Source organism: Protopterus annectens, chromosome 2.part1 (assembly GCF_019279795.1).
Source record: "Protopterus annectens isolate FY-2018-M chromosome 2.part1, PAN1.0, whole genome shotgun sequence".
Taxonomy (NCBI): domain Eukaryota; kingdom Metazoa; phylum Chordata; order Ceratodontiformes; family Protopteridae; genus Protopterus; species Protopterus annectens.
In genome coordinates, this window is record NC_056729.1 from 115730024 (window position 1) to 115736647 (window position 6624).

The following is a 6624-nucleotide window of genomic DNA, read 5'->3' on the forward strand; positions in this document are numbered from 1 at the left end:
GGCAGCGGACAGATGCTGGAGTGTGTTCTACATTTATTATTGTAAATAAAAAGTGCATGTCATAGTTAAGGTGCAGGCCATGTACACATGTAACACACCTACCCATAATGCATGCTGTGCATGTTTGGTGTAAGATCACGCACATCTCACTAATGTGATTAGCTGCCTCAAACACATGCAAAACCCAGACCATCTCAAACAAATGTGGCTAGACTGTAGTGACCATTGGATAGGCACAGTTGATACTCAACATGCACATTACATACACATCTATGTCATACACAGAGCATTTTAACATGCTACACATAAAGGATTCCCAAACCCTCTGTAAAGACACACTCCAGTATCCAAAATCTCATCCACACATTGCACATAATATACCTGAGGGGTAGAGGCCTATCATGGGGCATTTAAACACTCTGCAACATACTACACATTCATGTCAGGGAATGCTCCTTATTGGCTTCCTTACAAACTCATGTAACAACTGGTTGTGAAATGGTGAATGTAGCCAAGGTAGTACAGTTCCAGTACAGCATGAGTATGGTTTGGGAAACATTTATAGCCTTGAGTGACCACATGATGCTTCATGTTGATGGCCTATGGTACTATACCCCATCCAGTTATTGTAACCACAGTACTACACATAGATTGCATTGCTATACACCTTGCTATACACCTTAACGTTGCATGTGTGCACACATATGCACCTCTAAACAATATGCATACCAATCACCATTTGCACAACTGACACATATATGTCTTGTGATGCTATTGAGTGGCTAGGTCATATGACACACATTGGGTATGTGTAGTGTTTAAATATGCAGTTGTGGTTTAGCATGCCATGTCATGGATGATACTGGCATGTCCACAATATGATCTACACTCACCAAAATACCGTACATTGGGTATGTGGCCGAATGGTATTCCATCAATTATCCATGCACCACTGATGATGTGTGAATACTCATCATGCATGTGCTAAAAATGTGTCTACAATTATTTGCTAAAGACACAGAGGCTGTAATCAGCATTGGATACCTATCTGACACACACAGCTACACATCCAGCCATGGTATGTACACCTGTTTTTTATGGTCCACAGTACATTACAGAATTTGGAATACCTGCAAAGCAATGTTGTGTCCATGTATGCATTGTGTTCCAGGGGGAGGCCCATCACCTAATAACAAAATACATGCATCATAGCCATGTATACTGTTAGTAACAAGGACTGTCTACACTTGAAATGCATGCTGTTGAGCAACACATGTCCTGCATGCTGACATGTGTGATATGACAGTTTTGCTTGTGATACTGTACCCCACCATCACATGTTATTGTGTATGTTCTGAGATTGCTGGTGTTGTGTGTGTCTGCTTTAGGGAGGAGAGTATTTTTGTGTGTGTGCATGTGTGCATGTGTGCATGTGCGCATGTATGCATGTGCACATGTGTGCATGTGCGCATGTGGGCATGTGTGCATGTGCGCATGTGTCCATGTGCGCATGTGTGCAGGTGTGCATGTGTGCATGTGCATATGTGTGCATTTGTGCATATGCGCATGTGCACATGTGTGCATGTGCATGTGTGCATCTGTGTATGTGAGCATGTGTGCATGAGCGCATGTGTGCATGTGCGCATGTGTGCATATGCGCATGTGGTCTGACACCATGTTCAGGTCTTAAAGTGTGATTCCTGTTGTCCTCTCACAGGTGCGGAGGTGGGGCTGGTTCAGTACAGCAGGGAACCTGATGTCACTGAGACAGACAGTGATCATGAGGATAGGTGTGTTGAGGCGCATCAGGTTTGTCAGGGTCTGTTTTTGGGCCACCAATTGACAGTACGCAAGTCTCCACCCCATCCATGCACACAGTCATACTGCCTGTACATCCATCATCCCCATTTCCCTTAGCTGAGGAACAGTGTATGGTTGGCACTGGCCAGGACAGTGTGGTATCTATGGCACATGTATTAGGACACAGCAGCCATAGCTAGATGTCTGTAACTGTACCACACAGGCAGATGCCCAGGGGTTCTCGTCAGAGGACTGCTGGTCGTCATGCCCCTGGCAGGCATGCCACACCTCTTTCTACCACATGTCTGTTCCAGGCTGTCATGGAGGCACAGACACGAATGGAGCGGTACACCAGACAGGGACTAAGGGCACAGAGGGTTCATAACACCTCTGTAAATTACAGTATCTGTGACCTAGCAGGTGCCATACATAATTACACTGAGGTCAATGATAGACGTTGGGGTGAGACATTAGATGTCTTCCACAATGTCATGTCCATGTGTCAGGACAGTGTGGGACGGTTGAGATGTCGACATGGACGTATTCCAGCAACATCAGCAGCTGGAGGTCGCTGTAGACGTCCAGCAAGTCGCAGCTGCTCCCGTAGTGCCAGTACCAGCCCCAGCAATGTTGGGGGGGCTGTCCATAGACCATCCTAGAAGACCACGTGCACGTGGCTCTGGCCAGTCCCAGCAGGGACCTGGATCCAGTGGACATATGTGAACCTCTTCAGATAGTACCCAGTCTGGATTAGTACCTGATACTGTCTGTAGCAACCCTGCCAGGCACAGGTTCCATATCCATGGCCAGAGACAGTGATCTGTAAAGCCTGCCAGGTACAGTCTGCAGCTGTCTCACAAATCCCCGTATATGGCAGCGACATGGTGGAACTTTGTGCATGCAGACACACACACATAAACCAGAAACCTTGGGCAAACACATACCTGCACACATTGCATCAACATTGGCCCATAACAGTACTCATGGCCCTCACTCACACACACACATGTCGATTGTATGGCTCAGTGTAGGCCTCTGGCAAACCAACAACACACCCTGTGCATATGATGAAACCTGTGCCACCTCCTGTCATCTGTAACATTGATGCAGGAACAGGCTAACATGGTGCTGATGCACAGGGTGACTTTAATAATGTATAGCAATGGTTGAATGTGTAGCATGTTGTCTGCAGAAAAGTGTAATGATATCCTTGAAGGTGTAGCTGAGCAGGTGTGATGCATTAAAGCTGTAATTAGCAATGTTGTATTGTTTCCACCAGTGTTTATTCCAATTGGGTTTCATTTGCCCATGTGCCACTTGGCTGATGTGTGTAGTTGTGTCAGCATGTGTTATACAGTGGACAGTAAGTGTGGGGTGTGTGCAGCACAGATTTGCAGGTGTACATTTGTGAACATGGTGGAGGTGCACTGTCTCCATGTACGTGAATATTGGACACATGGGCAGGGTGACATGCCCTGTATTGGCCAGTGTTAACACTCCATACTTTCTATTGGTGGCCAGTATGCTCTGTACTACACACATTTTGGAACTTGAGTACACGTGTGTGTATGACACGGGCTGACACTGTGCTGTGGGTGATGCTGTTGTTGCTATCTGTCATTGGTTTGCATTACTAAGGTTAACACTGTCCCAGCTGCATAATCCTTTATTAATACACACTGTTCACCTACAGGGTTGCACGGACCGTGCTATCACAAACATAAGAAATTCTCAGTTACACAGTAAAAGTGCATTAGTCTCATGGACTCCTGCCATAAACTAAATATATAATAGAAGGTGTGAAGTTGTACCAAAAAAGAGTTACATACCAAGAAGGGATAACCTTTCTGGTCAGTATCATTGGGAAATACAATCCCTCAATAAACATACAGGGCAAGCTTCAAAATACAAAATGGCAAGGATTCCAAAGACAACACTAAAGCTTTCTTCAGTGTTATTCATAATCTACATGGGAAATCTCAGATCGGGTCACAGTTAATGTAAATGGTCACAAAGTACAGTTATCTGAATGACATTACAAATTCCTTGTCAGACAGTTTGAATGCGGATTTCACCACCCTGTCATTACACAAGGGCCACATTTCCAGACCTGAAGAATGTAAAACCTGATGATTCACAGACACTCTAGTTAAAACATCTCTTTAACAAAGTACACACCACAGTGGCAATGGTACTGGACAGTGTCCTTAGCTGTGTCATACACAAGCTGACATATGAAGTCACCACTCACCTAAACGCTCTGTCCAGATGCAGCCTCTATACAGGTTATATACATGTGGAATGACACATGATAATGGTGTTCACAGTCCACAAGGGTTGAGCTACAATGTCTTCTTCTTCTTCTCCTTTTGGATGCTCCCATTAGGGGTCGCCACAGTACATAATTTCTTCCTGCCCTCTGCATCTTGCGCTATCACACCATCCACCTGCATGTCCTCTCTCACCACAGCCATAAACCTCATCTTAGGCATTCCTCTTTTCCTGTTACCTAGTGGCTTCATCCTTAGCATTCATTTCACAATATATCAAACAAAAACAGTCCTTGAACCAAATAAGGAATCAGATGCAAAAACCAGGGAATACAAGAAAAAGAAAAATAATCTGGTTCCACACAACAGTGAAAAGGTAAGCGCTTTCTCGGAATAAAATCCGCTTCATCAGACCAACAAAGATAGAATAGCAGATACATTTTTAAACACTAAAACATCCAATCAAAAATCAGATAAAATGTGCATCATAGCTAAAAGCCATGTGATAAAATACATCTGTAGAATATATAGATAGTTAAAAAATGGAATAAAACAGACTAAATGAACAATATGAACTTAAAACTGGTAACAAATACAATAGTAAAAAATAATAAAAGATGGAGTATTGAAACATATATGATAAAATATTAAAAGAGAGATCAATGCTTTAATGGCCATGCTTTAAGGAAAGGTTTCAGGGAACTCTGTTGTTTAAACCAGGAGGTTTATCAGCTTGAAAGCGCAAAATCCATTTCTGTTCATTAGATTCTGTTCTATTATTTATGTCACCTCCTCTCTTGGTACTATGCCGAATCTCTAGTACCGTAAAGATAAATTTATGTTCTTTACCCTCTTTAGCTATAGGTAGTGATAGTGCGCTGGTTTCTTTAACATTCCAGATATCCCTAAGGTGTTCAAGTATTCTATCCTTAAACACCCTGTTCGTTTTCCCTGTATAAAATGAGAAGCAGGTAGTACAATAGTAAAAATAGACAACATTTTTTGTTCGACAATCTGCATAAAAAGCAGTATCTATCTTAAAACCCAAAGTGGGATGTGTGAAATGATTACCAATATGTATATGTGTACAGGCCATGCAATTCCTACACATATATGTACCAAGTCTATCAGATATTATAGTTGATTTAGTATTAAAGGATCGATAACAGAGCTGACTCTTAAGTGATCTATTATTTCTAAAAGCAAAATCTGGCTGTGTGCCAATGACCCCATTCAACGCATGTACAGTAGACAGAATATCCCAGTTCTTTTTAATAATATCACATGCTACATGCACATTACTGGCAAAGGTCAATGGCATCCTTAGTTTGTTACTAGAGGTATCAGTGGAAGCATCACTTGAGAAAGTATTGTCAATATTATTCCTGTTGTTAATACTAGTGGGGAGGGGGGAAAAGTATGGCTGGCACTTACCTGAACATCCTTCTGCTATTTGAGAATCAATAAATTTACTACTATAGCCTCTTTCTAAAAACTCTTGTTTAAGTGTTTGTAATGCAACAATGAGACTATCATCATCATTAAAAAGTCTCATAGTTCGAAATATCTGTCCTTTCAACACATTGAATTTCGTATGATTCGGATGCATACTGCCATAGTGTAGAACATTATTCTTTCTAACAGTTTTCTTATATAAAGTAATAGACACAGTGGCTAAATTATTTTTAGTAACTTTAACATCCAAAAACTCTACTTCTTTATCAGAATATTCATAGGTAAAACTCAAAAAAGTATTCAACTGATTTAAGTATAAAAGAAACTCTTGTAGCCGCTGCTCTGAGCCATGCCATAACAAAAAAAAATATCATCCACAAAATGTTTATACCATTTGATGTTAATCTGGTATTCATTATTCGAAAGTACATGTTTAGCTTCCCAATTAGCTAGGGATAGGTTAGCGTAGCTATTAGTACAAGCTGTGCCCATAACTATGCCAACTTTTTGTGCATAATAAACATCATTAAAAATAAACACATTGTTTTCTAGGATGATTTCCAAAAGTGTGCAAATAAGTGTCACCTTAGTATCAGGGGTGTTTCTCTCACACAGTAATTCTCTGACATTTTCAATTCCCCATTCATTGGGTATAACAGTGAACAATGATTCAATATCCAGAGTTACAAATAAACATTGTCCTAAGATAATTTCATTTTGTTTAGATAGCTCATTTAAAAAACTCTTGGTATCCTTTAAAACAGTGCTACAATTAGCCAAGGCAGCATGCAAAGTCTTTTCTACAAAAATAAAAAGTGGCTCAGTTACCCAACCTCAGCCTGAAACCATAAGGCGCATAGGTGGAGTTAAAGGATTCTTATGTATTTTGGGTAGACCATATATCAAAGGAACTGTTGGATGTTCTACCTTGAAATATTCAAACAGTTGCTCAGATATCATGCCTGTTATTAATAAATCAAAGATCAAAAACTGTACTTTTTCTATGACACTACTGAGTATATGCATAGGTAAAATGGCATACGTATCAACGTCACTGAGATGACTTAACATAGATTCTATATATCTGTCTTTGTCGATA